This window comes from Desarmillaria tabescens (assembly GCF_030435595.1).
Source record: "Desarmillaria tabescens strain CCBAS 213 chromosome Unknown EV420scaffold_32, whole genome shotgun sequence".
Classification (NCBI taxonomy): Eukaryota; Fungi; Basidiomycota; class Agaricomycetes; order Agaricales; family Physalacriaceae; genus Desarmillaria; species Desarmillaria tabescens.
In genome coordinates, this window is record NW_026848331.1 from 405,858 (window position 1) to 428,214 (window position 22,357).

Here is a 22,357-nt window from a genome sequence, read left to right on the forward strand (position 1 = left end):
ATCAAGACCACCCAGCGTCGAGACGCGGTACCAGCTGCCTCCAAATTAGTTCAAGGGATCCAAGAGGTACAAGAAAAGGCTCGGGAGTCCCTGGAACGAGCGGCTGAATCAATGAAGAAGGCCTATGACAAGCATAAAGGAGAGGCACGAGAGTATCAGGCTGGGGATAAGGTTTGGCTGGATTCCACCAACCTGAATCTGCCCCGTCCAACCAAGAAATTGGGAGATAGACGGGTAGGACCATTCACCGTTCTAGCAAGGAAAGGAGCTTCTGCATATGAGCTGAAGCTTCCAATTCGATGGCAGATTCACAACCGGTTTAACGAGTCCCTGCTGACTCCATACCAAACCCCCGAGTTCCCTAATCAGCCGCGCCCTGAGCGACCGCCCCCGGAACTCATTGACGACAAAGAGGAATACGAGATTGAGAAAATCATAGGAGAGCGAGATCGTGTTATTGGCCGGGGACGAACCCGTCGAACCATCACCGAATATTTGGTAAAATGGAAAGGATACCCAATGGAGGAGAACTCATGGGTCAAGCGCTCGGATATGGCCAACGCCGAAGAACTCGTGAACGATTATGAGACGCGCATCCAAAAGGTATCATGGACGGTTAACGAGAAGGGGAAGGCGGTTGGAAGGGACGACAAGATACCCCTGAACCTCCCGGTCTATTATCATGAACCAAACACCCCGTGTGTAAGCGACATCATAACCATTCCATCCTCCCAATGCACAGCATCGAGACACTCCGAGGAGATCAACGTCATAGGGGAGGTAGACGGCTCCGACGCAGGCCGAAGCGCAGAATTGATATCCGTCACCTCGTCCAACCAAAAGCTGATAGTCGATATCTCCGAGGCCATGGACAATGCGCTCTTGGAGAAGAACAGAGAGTACATCGACAATCACCCTAGCGAGGCAGGTCCTATTGAACCATACCCTCGACGTCGGGAAGAGCATAAACTCTACGATCCTCAGGTATGGGATTCCTATTTAAGGAGACGAAAACTCGAGATCGAAGCCTCACGACAGGAAGATCGACCATATAAAAATCCACCCGTACTGCTCGATCCTCCGTCTGATGACGAGAGTGATGTCAAACTCCTCCAAAGAGTTATGGAGAACTGGGATGACGATGAACGCGTCTCCGACATTGAATCATACGAAACCGATGGGGAGGAGTCTATGGGCTCGTTCGGAGCGAACGAGTCTTAAAAAACTATTTATGGTGTAGAAGGGGATTGCCACCGCTCAATTCTGAGCAATGAACCCTTAGGGACAGGGAGTCCCGACAGACAGCGAGAGGCTGTACCGGCGCAAGGTGGTCCTGGATATCCACGGATACCAGGATCCAGGTGCAGCTAGGGATGAGGCCGACGGCAGTACTCGAGGCCGAGCAGACCCAATGCTAAACTGTTTTAAAGCAGAAGGGAGACCCTCTCACTCGCTCATGTGGAAGGAAGGAGACATATTCTCATTCGGGACGAATGAGTCTTAAGGAGGGGGTAATGTTACGATTTATTCATTTCTTTTCTTTTTCCTTCGTATTACTCAGCCCGATTACTCGTATGCGATCATGACGGACGCATTCCCACAGTACTATTTTTAGTTTACCAACGTGTATTTAAGTAGAGCCTCAGCTGGTCTAAACCCCAGCTTCGGCTAAGGTTTAATCTACCTAACATCGAACTCCATCCTTCGTGACTATCTGTCCCATTGACTTTCGTCGCCTTTGACTTGCTAGAGTATCTACTGCCGAAGTGCGAGCAGGGATCCTAGTACGATCTAAGTCAATTAGAGTTAGTGGCTAACACGAATACACCACCGCTGTTTATAGTTGGAGTAGCCAACACGAACCCATGGGGACAGGTAAAGCCACAACTAGCAGAACCCCCTGAGAAGTTCAAGGGAGAATCCAACGACGTAGATCGATTCCTCAACCAATGCGAGGACTACTTCCAAGTATTCCCGCAGCAGTTCACGATGAACACGTATGGCCAAAACCCAAGCCGGGTAGTGTTCTGCACCTTCCAGTTCGCGGAAAAGGCCCTACATTGGTGGAATCACGCGAGGGATGAATACTACGATCAAACATGCGGTTACCTGCGATATCCGGCATGGCACACGTTCAGGCAGCTAATAGAAGACCAGTTCCGAACCGACGCGGAAGTAGAACTCAAGTTACAGGAGTTCAAACGCCTCCGACAGAACACCTACAAGTCAGCCAAGGAATTCTTCCGAGATTTCGAACGATTAGCCAAGGAATCCGGGAAGCGCCACAATGAGGAATACATGATCGAAATACTCAAACCGGCAATTCAAAAGAATGTAAAAACCGCTGATGAGCCTAAACTTCTGTGGCAACGGCAAAAACCAAAACTCTAGAGGAGTTCACAGCAAATGGCATGTAGCGGCAATAAAGGCTTTGTTGTTGTGCGAGTGTTTCGGTGCACCTCCGTGTGATGAATTCCTCAAGAACGCAAGTATACACTGCGACTTTTCAGTCAGCGAAGTAGTACCCTTAACAATCGAGTACTAGAAAACGTTGGCTGTAAGCCGGGAAGGGTCTCGATAGACGAGAAGGAACAGAATCCGGTATAACTGGGAATACCGGCAAACCGTGAACGAAGTGACGGCAATTAACTGGTAAAAGCCGTGGGCGATGTTGACGGAATTAGAGAAAATGCCGTCAAAGAGAAATACCGTTGGCAAGATAACAAATACTGTGACAGCAATAAACGAAGACTGTAGTTGAGAAACGAGAAACTGGCGGTAAAACGAAGATAAGACGAGCTGGCAATGATATGAGGGGGAACTAGTGATGGCAAAACGATGGCTGGGACTGGGCTGGACTGAAACTGAAACTATACTGAGGTTAACGATGGCAAAACGAAACTGATACTAATCCTGAGTCTACACGGAGACTATCCTATACTGAAACTGACGGCAAGATACCAAATACCATGACTGATGATCTTATACTGAAGCTGTTGACCGAAATTCCATGACAGATGCTGCTGGCGGCAATAACGATCCTAATCTGAGTCCACACGGGGACGTAACGATCCTGAACTGAACTGGGTAAAACGATGGCGACATAGAAGGTGAAAACTGATGAAAACGATCCTGGCTGGTGAAAGTGAAACGATGCTGGCGGATTAAAAGATAAAAGTGAGTTGTGGACACCGAATTCCGTGTATTGGCGCAATATGAGCATACACCAATACCGTTAGAAGAAAAGCCGTGACAGAGAGTATAACTTGGAGTGACTGTGTTGTTATTGTCTATCTCCTAGTGAGTACAAGCGATAACGGTGGTCAATAACGTGGATGATGGCTAGTGTCCAGTAACTTCTGTGTCTAGCAACTCCTACTATACTAGCTTTTATACTACAAGTCCGGAATAAAATTAGAATACTTGAAACGAGTCCTTAGTAAGTCCTTAGTACATTGATTGGTAAGAAATGATACAAAACGCGTGCTCCCAGAGTTCTAAAGTAACAGCACCCACACAGTTTTACCGCGTATAGACTTAGTGATCAGAAAGAATTCCCCCGACATACGGACTCTTGGGCTGCTGTGTTGCTGCGGCAAAGTACACTGAAGGTAGTACACTGAAGTAGATGCGTGTGGCATTTTCTTGGCATTGTAACAGCCTTAGTAAAGTGAGTGGAAAGGTCACGGTATTAGGTCTTTTGCCGTGGAGTTGGTACTTTGACTGTGGCATTCTTCTAAATGACGCTTGATGCTGATGTCATTGATGGCTGTGCTGGGCGATCAATGATGGTCCTAAATCCATGAGATCTGCAATCAGGTGCCTGGCGGCATTAATGAAGTGGCGCAGATTGATACAGAATATGAGCTGGGAAGGATAGTTGGTGGTAAGAGTGGGTATTGCCGTGATTGCAACCGTTGACTTAGTGAAAGTCCGCTAAGTGGACAAGGCATTTGTTATAATGCTAAAATCCACGAATTCTGAGTGTACAGAGCCTTGAGGCTCATCACCGCTATACACGCCACTGGAACCGCATTGCCACAAACGTACACAGAATGGAAGTACCGAGTGGAGCAGATGGATTACAACTACCAAGTGGGATTAGCGGAGGATGCGGGCAGAAACCCCGGCATGCAGGGGGCACCCAATAAAGGAAAGACGGGGAACTCCCAAGGTGACAAGAAGACAGGAACAGGGACCACGTATGGGGGCCAAGGGCAACCGATGGAGATAGACCGACTGTGGAAAGAAGGACGATGCTTCCGCTGCAGTCACAAGGGACATCGGAAGCAAGACAACAAGTGCCCCAAGGACGAAAGTACGTGGCTGGTCAAACACCAACCCAAGTTCTCCAAGGCCCAAATCCACGCAATGTATCAACAAGTGGTAAAGGAAGAAGAAGAGGAGGCCTCAATGTCAAAGATCGAGGAGGTAAAAGACGAGCCGGCGGCATAAGCGACAAATGCGCGTCAGCTAAGGACATAATTTCATTTAGTGGTGCGTCTTCAAACCCCGCAGGTCGGACTAATAAATCACTTGTAGTATCTCCGAGAAATGTCACAGTTTTCACGCAGTCACAAAATAAAATTAACAAGTTGCATAAAAGCAACGGTGTACAGGGGATTTCCACTGTGCTCGAAGAAGAACCCCACTCAAGATCCTTGGCCACCGGTGCTGATAACACAGCACAAACCGTTGACACGGTGAAAGGCGGCGGGACACACGGGATCAAGGTCAACATCGCTCCATGGCAGGTAGGTGTCGGCACAGAAAACGGAGGAAGAGCGGCCGAGCTAGTAGTGGGCAAAGGCACCTCTAGGCGGGAGAGGAACGATACAGGGCCTTGCCCGAAGGCAGAACGTATGCACCTGCCCTATGTGGCCAACTACCCCGACACGACGGAGCCGCAAGAGGGAACATGAATCCCCATCAAGAAAACCGCTGCCCCGCAAAGAACAGTCCAGACGCCCGGGGACCCTGACCCCTTATACAAAGTATGTCTACCCCCTTCGTCACTAACACATAATGGCACCGGGGGCTCGTGTTCCCCAGTGGGCGGGTTGGTGGGCCCATTATGTGATATCCTATCGAAAAATAAAAATGTTGTTACCATCGAAGAAGTGCCCGACGAAGAAGACGACTACAGCTATCAACAAAGTCTTAAAGCCAAAGGGGAAGACCCGGTAGTCCATACCGAGGAGTACCCGGAGGACTACGAAGTGGTCGAACTGGAAGAAGAGTACTACAACGATAAGTGGGACAAAGGGTGGCTGAAACCCCATAGCGCCGAATGGGTACGCAGAAAAATGCAGCAAGAGAAAACCATGGAAGGAAAGATAGCAACCCTACGCATGTGGGTACACCCCCGGAGGCTAATCAAGGTAGACGAAGACCTTGTACTAGACCTTATCGGATCCTCAAAAGAAAGTTACCGACAGCGGGAGCAATGCCTGTGGAACATGGAGGACCTACGAGTCCCTCCCCAATACATACGAGGAGGAAAAGGAAGGAGTGTCACCATTCGTGTCCAGCTGGAGACCTAAGACACCTCTCAAATAAGGGCAGTCAATGCTCTAGTTGACAGCGGGTGCACTGGAAGCTGCATAAATTGAGCGTTCATACAGGAAAACCAAATGAACACGGTGAAACTACCAAAGGCGCAGGCAGTATACAATGCCGATGGCAGTAGAAACAAAGGAGGGGACATCACGGAGATAGTGGAACTGCACATGACCATTGGGGATCATCACGAGAAAATTGACTTAGCCATCGTAGACCTAGAAAACGTACCATTGTTCCTAGGACATGACTGGCTCAAACGTCACAACCCCATCATCGACTGGAAAACAGGAGCCGTAACCCTAGCCCGATGCGCGTGCCGCAAGATACCATTTCTATTACCCGATGAAGACCCCAAACAAACCTGGGGAACTGAAGTAGAAGAAGGAGACACAATACTCGTAATAGACTTTGAAGAAGCCCTTCACGTACGAGCCATGGGAAGCAAGGCCAACGAGTTAGCTGCCCAAGCTAACAAAGGGAAGGAAGCAAAAACATTCGAAGAAATAGTACCGGAGCCATACCGGGACTTCAAAGACGTATTCACAAAGGAAAACTTTGACGAATTACCTCCCTGCAAACCATGGGATCACACTATCGAACTCATCCCAAATGCCAACACGAGTTTGGACTGTAAAGTGTACCCCCTAAATGCCATTGAGCAGGAAGAATTGGATAAATTCCTAGACGAGAACCTAGAGTCAGGAAGGATCCGACCTTCCAAATCCCCCATGGCTTCACCATTCTTCTTTGTCAAGAAAAAAGACGGGAAGCTCTGACCAGTGCAAGATTACCAGAAGCTGAACGAAATGACCATCAAGAACCGTTACCCTCTCCCTCTCATCGGGGAACTGATGGACCAGCTCAAGGACGCCAAGTACTTCACAAAGCTAGACGTGAGATGGGGATACAATAATGTGCACATCAAAGGGGGAGATGAGTGGAAAGCCGCCTTCAGAACCAATCGAGGGTTATTCAAACCCATGGTGATGTTTTTCAGACTCACCAATTCGCCAGCCACCTTTCAATGGATGATGAACGACTTGTTCAAAGAGCAGATTGCATGAGGAGATGTCACCGTATACTTGGACGACATCCTGATCTGCACCAAAGACAAGGACAAGCATCGTGCCATCGTACGAGAGGTACTAGCCATTCTTCATGCCAACAACCTTTTCCTTAAAGTGGAAAAATGCGAATTCGAGGTACTAGAAACCAAATACCTCGGAGTGATCATCAGCCAAGGATCGATCCGCATGGATCCCATGAAGGTCAAGGGAATCATGGAGTGGCCCCAACCGACAAAGAAACGAGAACTACAATTGTTTTTGGGGTTCACCAACTTCTACCGAAGATTTATCTGAGATTATAGCAAGCATGTATGACCCCTAACCCAGCTCACCGGAAAGACCGACTGGACATGGGGGACTGCACAGGAAAACGCTGATACGCCTGGTATCAGGCTACCCGTAGATTTTGTGATTTTACATCAGTTTATGCAATCTACAAGTGGTACAGAGGGCTACAGTGGAGGCTTCGCGCTGGTAGCTAAATACTACATAAAGAATGAAAGCACGGCAGTACAGAACGGACTTAGAAACGACATCTCGAAGAGTCAATTCTACCAGCCGTCAACACGCCAAGCTAAGCCCTACCTAAACAAGACTATTACAGTCAAATCTCGGGGACTCATCTGTATGGAGTATAAAAACCAAGAAGTTGAAGAATGGAACAAACTAGATGCCTCGTCGCCTTGACGAGTAGAAAGAACCTGTCAGGAAAAATTGCTAAGTCGAGAAACAGATCAGCTTTCAAGATCAACTCAGGCTAGGAAAGGAATAACCTTGGAAGAATGAATAGCCGCGTTGGGTACCGAGATGACCGACCTTGATCGTGCAGTGATCAACAGAATACAATCTCGGACCTGCAGTCGATCGCAATCGGTGGTTACATCCTCAAGATCCTGCGCATACCGCAGTATTCAATACATACAGTGCACAGCAGGCCTTGCAGACGGAAGGAGCACCCACAGACTAGTAGGGCACTCCTCGGCGACAGAATAACCCGGCGCAGTCACGTCAAACTGAATAGAAACTATGGAATGGCACGATACTTGTAGGATAGTGACTCACCGTTTGTATTAATTCCAAAGCTCATACCATAATTACTGTAGATACGGGCTCCTATACCTAAAACACGAATCATATAAATTAGCAGCGACTAGACGCATAACGGCAGGAAAGCATTCCCCCTGCATTTGTGCTAGTAGCCTGTATAGCTACCTAATCAATCACTGGTTTTTATTGCATATCCTCAACTGAAGTGAATTAAGTTACCAAAGTCAACCCATAAGGGCGACTACAGTAATCTAGAAGAGTTAAGTAGGAAGTAGAGCTGTCCCCGCGTTTGCGCCTTGCTAGTTAATTGAACTGCTCTGCAGACAAAGGCCTCGTGTTCTCTCTCTCTGAGATTAGCGATCTAGATGTGCTGAGTCGACTTTAAATCAAAAGACCTCATCTAGTTGAAGTAAAATAAGCCCTAGAACGCTTTAAGTTCGAACAATCATCGAGTTCAAGGAACTCCAGAGTCTGTGTACTCTTTGCAAGTCTTGTACTTGAAGTCAGAACCTGAGCGTTCTTTGTAGAGTGATTTTGCACTCTTTGTAGACCTCGGAGTCTTTGGTTGTTTGATTATTTGAAGTGTCCGCTAGAAGTTCTTCTAGACGACATCGAAACGAGCATAACTTGCTCGACTATACCTTACAAAACAAGTTCATAAAACCCCGCTATCGCGGACTAGTGTACTTTGTGTAAAACACATCGAAAGAAGAATTGAAGTTGTTTTCAGGCAAAACCCCACTAGATTATCTAAATCTAAGTACATCGCGAGTGCTTCTATCGTACTCACCCTCAAACTTATATACATTGGTGATTGTGTGTGTGTGTGTGATTTAGTATCTAGATTGACAATCTAGACGCTTGTTTCATTTGTGCACTGCCCATTACCGAGCACATCAACGTGTTTCGGGAAATCAAGAGGAAGCTAGCGGAAGAAGTAGTATTGGCAATACCCACGCGAACCGGGAAGTACCATGTAGAAGCAGACGCCAGCGAAGGAGCCATAGGGGCAGTACTATCGCAGGAGCAAGAGGGAAAATGGAGACCCGTGGCATTCCTGTCCAAAGCCTTGACAGTTACGGAACGGAACTACGAAATCTACGACAAGGAGCTCCTGGCAATTATGTTGGCCCTAGAAGATTGGAGACACTATCTTATGGGAGCCTATCAAGATTTCGAGATCTGGACGGATCACCAAAATCTCCAGTATTTCCAAAAACCACAAAAACTCAATCGCCGTCAAGCCCGATGGGTAACGGAACTCGCTGAGTACCAATTCACCCTACACCACAAACCCAGAACGGCAAACAAGAAGGCGGACCTGTTGTCCAGGAGAGCGGATCATGACCAAGGAGGGGCAGATAACCAAGAAGTGATAATGCTGAAACCAGAAATGTTCTGAGCATTAATCATGCCAGGAGAAGAAGAGATTCATAAGCACATCCGAACGGCGCTAAGAGATACCACTAGATGGGACAAGGGGATCGAAGCATCCACCCATCATCCAAGAGGCATAACCAAAAAGGACGGGTTAATGTATTACGACAGGCGACTGTACATTCCTTGAGATGCCAAGTTAAGTGGAGAACTGATCGCCATACATCACGATCACATCACAGCCGGGCATCCAGGAATCAAAAAAACCAAGGAGCTTGTCCAACGGGAGTACTGGTGGCCAAAACTCAAGCACGACGTAGAACGGTACATGAAAGGCTGTGAAGCCTGTCAACGCACCAAAACAAGCACTCAAAGGAAAAGAGCACCACTGCACCCTCACGCGGTGCCCTCTCAACCATGGGAACATATCACGGTCGACATGATAGGAGAATTACCAGACTCCAATGGGTACAACGCTATCCTCATGATCGTGGACCGATTCTCCAAGGAAGTAATCCCAGTGCCATGCTCCACCGAGTTGACCGCAGCAGGATGGGCCAAAATCCTTAGAGATCACATATGGGCCAAGCATGGAATGCCACAGAAAGTGATCTCTGACAGAGGACCCCAATTCGTGTCAAAGTTTATGAAAGAACTATATGAGATGCTCCATATACAAGGAAACCCGTCCATGGCCTATCACCCACAGACCAATGGGCAAACGGAAAGGGCGAATCAAGAGATTGAAAAATACCTTCGAATTTTCATCAATCACCAACAAAACGACTGGAGCGAATGGCTACCACTCGCAGCCTTCCAACACAATAACCGAAGACACTCTGCGACCAGATACTCCCCCTTCGAAATCAATCATGGGCAAAAACCTCACCTCGTGCCGCTCACGATAAAGGAAGGAACAAATCCAGCAGCCAGGGAATTTGTGGCAGACATACAGAAGGTACACGAACAGACCACCAAAGCCTTGGAGAGGGCGGCCAAGACCATGAAATGGCAGTATGATAAACACCAACGACCGGCAGTGGAGTACCAACCAGGAGACAAAGTATGGTTAGACTCCACCAATCTGCATCTTCCTCGACCAATGAAAAAGCTGGGAGACAAACGAGTCGGGCCATTCGAGATAATATCTAAACATGGCGCCTCGGCATACAAGTTATGCCTCCCCCCCTCCTGGAGGATTCACGACCGCTTCAATGAGAACCTTCTCACTCCTTATCATCCACCGGAGTTCCCAATCCAAATACAGCCCGCAGCTCCACCACCAGACCTTATAGACAGACAAGAACAATACAAAGTAGAGGAAATTGTGGATCAAAGAGAGCGAACCGTAGGAAGAGGACGAAGGTGACACACCAAGATCGAGTACCTCATCAAATGGAAGGGGTATCCAAGGGAAGAAAACTCTTGGGTAGACGAACAAGAGTTAGACAACGCCAGGGAGGCGATTGAAGACTTTGAACAAGTCTCGTTCATCACTCGGCCAACTCCAGAATGGTGGGAAGACAATGACAAATCCGACTCGTGGTCAGAAACAGAATCGGTAACAGAATCTGAGGTCGACCATCCCTTGGTACAGGCAATACAAGAATACCTGATAAAACCAAACGTGCCTTCCCTTGTAGGAGCCTACCTTCCCAAAACAAGCCAACCTGCAGTCAGGATGACTGCCTTAACAGGGGGGTAATATTACGATTTCATGCTCTATCTTATCTTATTGGCTCTCTTGTAATCTCGCTATGCTAACTTTCTGGACTTGATCGCATTCTACCATGAGGGTTCAGTGTGTTTACCGCACTGTTGCAGACACTTGTAGTATATTTAGCATGACCCAAACTGTATTTAAGTAGCTCGACTGCAGGTCTTAAACCTCAGTCTCGAACTAAAGTTTATTCACCCGATAACCTAGTCTGAACTCACTCTCACTCAACTAAGCGAAAGCTCCCTATACTCAAACCTGCGGACAACATAAAGCGCCTGACCGAAGTGCGAGTCACGCTTAGTTGTTTGATCTTGTTTGTGTAATCGGTCACTAACAAGCTGCAGCCCGTTGCTCTTCTCGATGCTTGCGGAAAGTCTGGACTTGCTCAGCTGTGAGACCTGTTGGTGTCCTCTCTTGTTCTTGATCCAGAGTTCCATCTTCATCTTCATCCTCATCCTCATCCCATCCGGTCCCAGATCCTCTAGGGCCAGCTTGCTTGTTATGGTTTATTCATTTCTTTTTCTTTTCCTTCGTATTACTCAGCCGGATTACTCATATGCGATCGCAACGGACGCATTCCCACAGTACTATTTTTAGTTTACCAAACGTGTATTTAAGTAGAGCCTCAGCTGGTCTAAACCCCAGCTTCGGCTAAGGTTTAATCTACCTAACATCGAACTCTGTCCTTCATGACTATCTGTCCCATCGACTTTTGTCGCCTTTGACTTGCTAGAGCATCTACCACCGAAGTGCGAGTGGTGATCCTAGCACGATCTAAGTCGATTAGAGTTAGTGGCTAACATTTAGCCGAAGCTCGTCACACGTTGCTCAGCGCCACGTCCGAGAATGAACGCTGCCCAACAAAAGACATCCTGTATCTCCTCATCCTTGCCGTCATAGCGACTCTAGTGCTACGCTTCCTATTCAATGACCCACTTGGTTTGGTACTAGTGACCATCCTACGGGTCTTCCTCTTCTGTGTGTACGTCCCGGCGCCAATCTTTGCAGGCCTGCTCCTGCTCTGGCACGTCGGGTTCTTATGACACTAAAGCCACGAACCCTTTCCAAACATTCCTGCAACTCGCCGCCTGGTTAGCAGTAATTCTGCTCGCCTGGACAGGCAACTTTGAGCCCAACGACACCCCGTTGATGATCGGTTCCACTTACGAAACCGACCTCAACCTGGTAATCGCCGTACTCACCGCAATCACCATCCTTGCCTTGACCATTGTATGGTCCCTTGTTACTCTAGGATTCTCAAGAGGATAGACGCGCAAATGGATGCCCTGGTCCGACGCCATTCCCACTGTCTTCGCGACTTTTATACTCTTTTTCTTGTCCATTATTTTGTACCGACTACACCGTTGTTTCCAACAGCAGAGGCGAGTCTGTGCGCAACTCCCGTTCCATTACGTTCCCAGCACACCCGCCTATCCCCCTCCGGTAATTCACATTCCCGAAGCATCTCAACAGACAATACGAGATGTCGAATCCAACGTCTCCGGGGGACCTGGAGAATCCCTCTATGGATCGTCGTGATCCAGCTCGCGATACTCAGGGTCGAGCACCGACTCCTACAGAAGCACTACCGACGAGTCAGCAGACTCAGTCGACATCACAGATACCCAGGGTGTATTCCTCGACAGAGGAGACTCGCCCCTACCAGGCCTCTTCGACCAGTCTCCAGTCCAAGGCGAGTCAAGCGCCGACGGAGCCCAAAGACAAGACACCAGGCATCTGGTCGAGGACGAAGAAAGCCCTGACACCGAGTTTGAAGGGGACGAGCTCACCGAGCTTGAAAGGATCCAACTCGAAGACCTCCTCGGTGACCTCTACCTGAATACAGAGGAAGATGCAACCTATAGCAGAGACAGTTGGAGCGGAAGGTCGGGAACACGCTGGACAGACGCCAACTGGGGAGGCGAGAGCAGGAGGTACCGAGTCGCCCAGGAAGATGACTACGACAGTGATTCCGGAGAGCTTGGCCTTGGGGCCTCCGCCGCAAATACCGCCCGTACAGATGGAACAAGACCCGTTCTTTCTAGCTGGCCGACCGACAGAGGAACCCCAGTCGGTTGGCACCCCAGCACCGGTTGGGTCTACGCCGAGCCAGGGGAAGAAGCTCCTGTGGCCAGAGTCGCGTCCCCAAGGAGCATCCTTGTCCCCGAGCGCCCGGAGACCCCAGCGCCCGCTCCCACCATCGCCAGGGCTGAACTGACGGATCAGCAGCTCTGGAGTGAGTTCCCAGACTATGACCAGGAGGAGCTTGGAACGATTGCCGGAGCCGGCGACCTCGCTGCAGTCCCCTTTACACCGTCGGTTGTGGGATGAGCATTCGCCGACCCCGTCCCTACCAATCAGCGTCCATGGATGCTTCTCTACCACATGCTCGTCGAGTTGCTCGACCTCCCTCGAGATGCCCGGGAGTCCCCAGAAGTCGAGGCCCAAATGGACCGAGCAAGAGAGGCAGACGCACGCACTTGACGTGCCGAGGTTGCCGCCCTTATCAGACCCAACAGTTTTTACGACCTTCCCCTCAAGCCAGACGCCACTCGCATCGAGGTCGAAAATAGGCAGCGAGCAGCCGCCCTTCGATACTCCGGGCTCACCAGGCGAGCAGGAACAGACCTCGAGGCCCATCGAAGAGCCTGGCAGGCCTACGAGTCAGAGATCAGCGACCCCGACTCCGATATCGGGTGATGGCAGAGGAATAAGGAGCTCAGCAGAATCGCCAGAGAGAGGGAGGAGGCCAAGGATGCCGAGTCGGCCGCCCAACAGCTCCCTCGAAAGCGAGGTGATGAAGGCGGTCCGAACGGTCCTGGTCGACCCTCTGGCTCCTCAGCCAACAATCTTTAAGATCCTGCCCTAGCATGGATTATACGAAATAATGATGGAAGATATGGAGAAGGACTCCCAGTGGCTCCTTACGGAGGCGGGAGAAGATTATCGATACGCAAAGACGCGGGGGGACGTATACCTCATGAAGAACATTCTGGAAGTGGAAACGTGGCATCGGGCTGCCCTGGTATGGAACCAGGTGAACCCCGATAATCAACAACCAGGGTGCGCGGCCTATCGACGACCGCAACCAATGCCCAACCCGCTAGAAACCGAAAAGTTCTGGGCAGGTGCGGGGCCTGACGACAATGATGACACGTGGGATGACCCGGGGGCAGGGACCTCCAAAGGAAAAGAGTCAATGGTACCAAGGCAGCCACCTGTACCTCCGAGCAAACCGCCGGGAGAGTACCCGCCTCCAGACGACAATCGGCACCTTCGATCCCTTTCGAGACCTCCTAAGGCGCCCGTACCCCCGAACGTACCGCCACTGCCAGACCCAATTCCACCATGGCAGCTAGCCCCTGGGGCCACCAATAATCCATGGAATGATGTCAAACCCAAACTCGTCACGCAACCCGAATACTTCTTCGGGGTATCCTCGGACATCACCCGCTTCCTCCATCACTGCGAAGTCTACTTCGCAGTCTTCCCCATGTACTACACCATGAACGAGCAAGGGCAGAATCCCTACCGGATCACCTTCGCTCAGGGGTACCTACGCGGGGAGGCCCAACAATGGTGGGTGGACCAATATTATCGCTACCGGACTCCGCAGGGACATTGGAGATTCCCCACATGGGATGAGTTCTCCCATGACCTAACGGTCCAATTCCGAGAAGTAGCCGAATTAGCGATATGGAAGCAGGAGTGGAAGAAGATCCGACAGTCGGAGTTCAAATCAGCAGTGGAATTCTTCGCGAAGTTCGAACGTCTAGCCCACAAGTGCGAGGAGTTCGACGATGAGAAGCAGATGTTCGAAGCGGTAGAAGCGGTGATTAGACCAACGGTGTGCAAAACGGTTATGCATGGGGACAATGAGTGCCCCACAACCTATGCGCAGTGGAAGGCGCGAGTTTTGAGGATCAACGCCAATTATCGCTACGACGTGGCCCAAGGCCTCGCCAGTAAGACCTCCCCGAGCCAAGGCGGTTCGGGTCGAGGCAATCAAAATCAATCCAAAGGGCAGGGCTCCAGTGGCGATAAGAAGGACGCTACGGGAACCACGTATGGAGGAGCGGGGCAGCCGATGGAAATCGACAAACTTCGATCCGACAAACGGTGCTTCAAGTGTGGGAACACCGGATGGAGCCAAGACCATAAATGTCCAACGGACAAATCCAAATGGCTTCCCGTCAAGCTTCCACCTCGCAAGAAACCTAACGTCGCCCGACTCCGCCAATTGCTCGCTGAAGCCAAGAAGGAAGAACTGGGAAAGGACACGAAGGTTGAAGAAGTGAAGGAGGAGAAGTCGTCAAAAGACGAGCCGGCGTCGAAATAAGCGATTCGACGGCGTCGGCAAAGGACTTAGTTTCACCTGGTGTGCACTCATGTACTTCTGGTCGGACTTATACTACGTATGTAGGTACTCCTTATGAGCAATATACCAACTTTTTCGCCGCGTTACCAGTCGAAGAAACTAAGGATGAAGAATTGCAAAACGCCAACGGCATAGGAGGGGATTGCCACCGCCCTCTGCAGCCAGCAGTGGACAATGAACCCCTAGGGGCTGGTCCACCTCAGACACCCCCGCCTGACCGAATGGGGAAAGTTCTGGAGTACCCAGCGAGCGCCTCAGGTCAGGACAAGATGGACGCCAGACGTGGTGGTCGTCGCCCCGGCAGGGAGAATCGGCCGACGACTCCGACGGGTGGGACTTCCCTACAGGTTGTTCTTCCCATCAGTGGTGGAAAAGCAGCTGAGGCAAGGAATCTAGGGGACCACCTACATTTAGTAACGGCCTTATCCGCAAACGATGCCGACCCCCTGGATGAGCCAATACGTGTGCGTCTGCCTCAAGTTTCCGAGAGTACCGCCAAGGTTAGGAATGAGGATAAGTACCGGATAACAGTGGAGGTTACAACGCCACGCACAAGCGCCCTTGGCCAGGGCCGAACACAGGGCAGCGAGCCCTCCTCCACCACTTCAACGGAAGGCACCCAAGTGCCGCTGAGGGGCCCTCTTCAGCCCGGTGACCAAATGCCGCCTCGAAGCAAGCCTTCGGCTGTCTCCTTGGAAGAAGTTGAAGACGAAGAAGCCCACCTGCGGTCCGACATACCCGTTATCACGCCTAAAGAAAAGTCTCCCATGACCCCCGAACCCGAGCTAACGCCCGAGGTCCGACGAGCGGTAGTGGACACGTACTACAAACCCTTCGGGACACATTGGACCCGTAGGGCGCTGCGACTGGCCACCAATGAGGCGGTCGCCTTTTCCACTCTTAAACGATGGATCCACCCTCGTCGGACAGGGGAGGTAACGGTTGAATTATGGGAAGCACTCAAAGAACAGCCGGAGACCGCCCAAGAAGCTAGAGACAAGTGGGAGTGGATGGAGGACCTTAAAAAGTCACCCATGTACATACAAGGGAGAAAAGGACATAACGTATCAATCAACGTCCAATTGGAGACTCTAGATACCCGAGAGGCGCATGCTGTGAAAGCATTAGTGGATAGTGGCGCTACCGGCAGTTCTATCGATCACTCCTGGGCATGGGACCACGCCCTCAATCTCAAGAAGGCAGCCCGACCCGTCCCAGTCTACAATGCCGACGGAACTAGAAATAAAGGGGGTGACATCACGGAGTATGCTGAAGTACGGCTACGGATTGGGGACCACGTGGAAAGAATTGAACTTGCCGTCGTAGACCTCGGTACCATGCCCCTATTTCTAGGACATGATTGGCTGCAAAGACATAACCCCCTTATCGATTGGGACACTGGAGCCATCACTCTGGCCCGCTGCACCTGTCGGAAGATTCCCTTCTCCTTGCCTGACACCGATCCATCATCACGATGGGAGGAGTATGAAGAAGGTGACACAATCCTAGTGATAGACTTCGAGGAGGCATTTCATGTCCGAGCAATGGGTACTAAGGCCAATGAGCTAGCCACCCAAGCCAACGCTCGTAAGACGGTCAAGTCTTTCGAGGAAATTGTGCCGGAGGAATACAGGGACTTTAAGGACGTATTCGCCAAGGAAAATTTTGATGAACTACCACCACGAAAACCGTGGGACCATGCCATCGAGTTAATTCCCAATGCCGATGCCAACCTAGACTGCAAGGTCTACCCTCTCAACCCTACAGAACAAGAGGAGTTAGACAAGTTTCTCGACAAGAACCTATCCACCGGCCGTATACAGGCATCCAAATCTCCCATGGCCTCGCCATTCTTCTTCATCAAAAAGAAGGACGGAAAGCTTCGTCTGGTCCAAGACTATCGAAAGCTCAATGAGATGACCATCAAGAATCGGTACCCGCTACCCCTCATCGGGGAGCTTATGGATCGGCTGAAGAAAGCCAAATACTTCACCAAGTTAGACGTATGGTGGGGGTATAATAACGTTAGGATCAAGCAAGGGGACGAGTGGAAAGCCACGTTTCGAACTAATCGCGGACTCTATGAACCCCTCGTGATGTTTTTTGGGCTCACCAATTCCCCCGCCACCTTCCAATGGATGATGAACGACCTTTTCAAGGATCTCATAACCGCCGGAGAAGTGTCGGTCTATCTTGATGACATCCTTATCGCTTCTAAAACCAAAGTGGACCACAGGCGCATAGTACGCGAAGTACTCAAGATCCTTCGTGACAACAACTTGTTTTTAAAAGCGGAGAAGTGTGAATTCGAGGTGGAAGAGACAGAATATTTGGGCATGCTCATTAGTGAGGGAAAGATCCGCATGGATCCCGTAAAGATCGCGGGCCTCTTGGATTGGCCAAAACCGTCCAAGAAACAGGAGCTCCAGTCGTTCTTAGGCTTCTGCAACTTTTATCAACGATTTATTCGCGACTACAGTAAACACATGAAACCCCTCACCGCACTCACAGGGAAGGGAGAATGGAAATGGGGGGAAGCCCAAGAGAAGGCATTTGAAAAGATTAAAGAGCTGTTCTGTGAGGACGTGGTCCTAACCATCCCATTAGACGAGGGAAAGTTCCGAGTGGAAGCGGACTCCAGTGAAGGAGTGATTGGAGCGGTATTGTCCCAGTGGCAAGAGGAGAAATGGCGGCTGGTAGCCTTTCTTTCTAAGGCGTTATCCATTACCGAATGCAACTACGAAATCTATGACAAGGAACTGCTCGCTATCATGATTGCCTTGGAGGAATGGCGCCAATACCTTATGGGTGCACAGGAAGATTTTGAGATCTGGACCGACCATTCTAATCTTCAGTATTTCCGAAAACCTCAGAAACTCAATCGAAGACAAGCTCGATGGGTAACCGAACTGGCCGAGTACCAGTTTACTTTGCACCACAAACCAGGAGCTCAGAACCGAAAAGCCGACTTGTTGTCCAGACGAGCGGATCATGACCAGGGAAAGGACGACAACCAGGATGTGACGGTCTTGAAGCCTGCTCATTTCCGAGCTCTCATTATGCCCACTGCAGAAGCACTGCACGAGAAGATCAAACTAGCCACACACGACCCGCGCAAGTGGGATCGGGGTATCTCCGACTCCCTTAACCATGAAAAGGGGGTTGCACGAGATCAAGGATTACTATGGTACGACGGTCGCATTTATGTACCCAGAGACAGGCAACTATGGGGTGAGATCATAGCCCTATGACATGACCATGTCACCACAGGACACCTGGGGATAGAAAAGATGAAGGAACTTATCTTACGAGACTATTGGTGGCCTCGAATACGCTCGGAGGTGGAAGCATACGTAAAAGGGTGCGAAGTTTGTCAACGAACGAAGGTGGATCGTCACCCCAAAAGGGCGCCCCTTCACCCGAACGAAGTCCCGGATCGACCGTGGATGCATATTTCGGTTGACATGATCACCAAGCTCCCTGACTCAAGGGGAAATAACTCCATTCTCGTCCTGGTCGATAGGTTCTCCAAAACCATAATTCCAATCGCATGCACCGAGGAGCTGTCATCCCTCGGTTTTGCGAAGATCTTGCGAGACCATATCTACGTACCGTATGGTGTAATGCCAGAAAAAGTTATCTCGGACAGGGGAGTGATCTTCGTATCCAAGTTCATGAAGGAGTTTTATGCTCTCATTCACATTACAGGAAATCCCTCGACGGCATATCACCCTCAGACGGACGGACAGACTGAAAGGGTTAATCAGGAGATTGAAAAGTACCTTAAAATGTTTGTCAGCTACCGACAGGACGATTGGAGCGATTGGTTACCGCTCACCGCGTTCACTCATAACAACCAAAAACACTCAGCCACAGGCTTTTCTCCATACAAAGTAGTCTTTGGATGTGACGGGCAAGTTATTAAAACCACTCAACGCTCGGATGCAGTCCCCACAGCGTCAAAGTTGGTGCAGGGAATACAAGAAGCACAGGATAGGGTGAGGCAGTCCCTCGAACGAGCGGCCGAATCAATGAAAAAGGCCTACGACAGGCACAAAAGGGGGGCAGTCGAATACCAGGTCGGCGACAAGGTGTGGCTTGACTCCACCAACCTCAACCTCCCTCGCCCAGCGAAGAAATTAGGGGACAGATGAGTTGGACTGTTCGCTATTGTAGCCAAGAAAGGAGCATCGGCTTACAAGCTAAAACTCCCTACAAAGTGGCGCATTCATAACCGTTTCAATGAATCCTTATTGACTCCATATCACGCTCCCAAGTTTTCAAACCAACTGCGTCCCGAGCGCCCACCTCCAGAATTAATTGACGACGAAGAAGAGTACGAGATCGAGGAGATTGTGGGGGAAAGGGATAAAGTCATGGGGAAGGGGCAAAATCGCCGAACGATTACCGAATATCTGGTGAAATGGAAAGGATACCCAATAGAAGAAAACTCATGGGTCAAATGTTCAGACATGGCCAACGCCGAAGAGCTAGTAAACGACTATGAGGCCCGTATCCAAAAGATCTGGTGGACGGTTAATGATAAAGGAAAAACGGTTGGTAAGGACGACAAGATACCACCGAACCTCCCTATCCAATACCACGAACCAGATACCCCATGTATCACCGATATCATCACTGTTCCCTCCTCCGAATGCACCGCACCTGCACACTCCGAAGAGCTCAACGCATTGGACGATAGAACCTCATGTGACAAACAATCCTTTAACCATTCTGATCCCGAGGATTCCGATGTCGACCATCTACAACGGGTCACAGAAAATTGGGACAAAGATGAAGATGATGACAACGATGATGACGATGACAATACCTTTTCATTCTATTCCGAATCCGCCCGCTCAACGTCAGAATACGATGGAGGAACATCTAGTGACTCATTCGGGACGAATGAGTCTTAAGGAGGGGGTAATGTTACGGTTTATTCATTTCTTTTTCTTTTCCTTCGTATTACTCAGCCGGATTACTCATATGCGATCGCAACAGACGCATTCCCACAGTACTATTTTTAGTTTACCAAACGTGTATTTAAGTAGAGCCTCAGCTGGTCTAAACCCCAGCTTCGGCTAAGGTTTAATCTACCTAATATCGAACTCCGTCCTTTGTGACTATCTGTCCCATCGACTTTCATCGCCTTTGACTTGCTAGAGCATCTACCACCGAAGTGCGAGTGGTGATCCTAGCACAATCTAAGTCGATTAGAGTTAGTGGCTAACATTGCTGGAGGCGCTGTTGTAGCTGTTGGACATAGTCAGCAGCAACCTTGGGAGTAATCCCCAGGTCCCGAAGCTTGTGAGCAAAGTCTTCGATGTTGACATCTCCTTCAGCACAGCGTTTGAGAAGATCTTCACATTTCTTGGTGAGAGCGGCGACATCGTCAGTGCTTTGCTCATCGGACATGAATGATATATAGATTCAAAAGGGGTGAATGATGAAAAAAGAGTTGATTAAATGGCTTGTAAGTTAATAAATAGGCGATGCCTTTGGAACCTGGTAGCAGCGGTGCTGAATGAGCATGACAATGAGGGAGCGAGCGAAGCTCAGCTCACCTTGGATTGTGGGGCGAAGGTTGGGTGCGAATGAGACAACTGCTCCAATGTCTCTCAGATATTCGACCTCTGCTAGAAATCTAGCACTGAAAACTGAGACGGAACAAGTTGCCCACTCTCCCGAATGAAGCGGCGCTTCTAGGTGGAGCCTGCAATGATGTGGCGATGCCAGTTAGACTCGACGAGCATGCAGAGGCCTACGAAAACACTCCTTACCCTTGGAACCCGCCTTTATGACGATCTTGCCAAGGATTCTGACTGAACTCTGAGAGAAAATGTGAACTAGTGGTGGTAGAATGCTGCCACCAGCGAGTCTTTTTCTCTCAGCAGCAGAAGCCACCACTGCTGAGTGAATCATTTCAGGGGGTAGGACTCTCTCATTCATACTACTATTTTTTGAATGTTAACTTAGTATTATTGATTATGACTTCGATTTTTTTCCGCAAGCCAAGATTTGAATAACCCTTGGGCCTAATCTCTCCTGCAGGAATTATAGCCAGTAAACCTCACAGGATCAATCAATTATACATAAGCTTGGTTTATTATAAACCATCATAAGTATATAAAGAACAAGGCTTCAAGAGAGGTCAACGTAGCAGGCTTTGCCCCTGATGTGGGCCTTGCAGGTGTTATCGTCACGAAAAAATTTAAAGATCAGAGTGAGTGTGGCAGAGTGTGGCAGTACCCCCGAATCCCTACTAATGTTTGATCTGTCTATGGATCCCAAATGAGAAAAATTTTGTGGAACGATGACCCAAAACGGATCCAGAACCCTATTTTTTGCCGGAAGCCCTGATGCACTATCAGCTTTCAGGAGGGGGGTCTGATCCCTGTACGGATCCAGAATGCCGGATTCTCGGCATGTCAAAATAAAGCGAGCAAATACCCAAGGTTTTGTATCGAAAAGTCGATCGATAGGGCAAAAATAGTACAGATCAGCGCCAAAAGGTGATTTTGGCACATAAGTAGTACAAAATTGGATAGCCCCGTCGGCCCGGCAGGATACCAGATACCCTTTGGAGAGGTCTGGGGCAAAGTGCGGATCCCGATTTCCTAATCAGGGTACGGATCCAGGATGCCAAAATCGAGAAATTTTGATCAAACATTTGCAGGGATATTCGGGGGTCCCAGTGTGGCAACCCAAGTTCGCCGATCTAGTAGTGGCAGTTGCCGGCTTTCTCGTCAGTACTAGCTGGTATAGGTTACAACCTAGGATCATGATGCATCTTTTCTGTAGATTGATAGCTGCGGGCCCATCCATATAATTAAAATACAGTTACTGAGAAGATAGAATGTGGGTTTAACTGGTGCAGTGAACTCGCTTGTGGCAAGGAAAACCAGTGACCTAGAGTTTATGGAAGGACTCGGAATATTATGGTTTCTGCGCTGCAGATGGTCGGGAGAACGCTCTACCTGCTCGGATCCCAGGTGTGTGTACCTGGTCGTCCGAAGTTATTAATCCTTTTAGTTTGGCAGGCAGTCAAGCCTAAGATGTCACCGCCAAGATTCGAGAGTGAGAAACTTTTAACAATTTAGGTCGAGGGATATTTCCAGCTTCAAAAGTGTCTTGGCCTTGCTTTCACGTATATTTGGGGTCGCCGGCCGACGTGTCCGTCGGAGACGCTGTGGAGTATCTGCG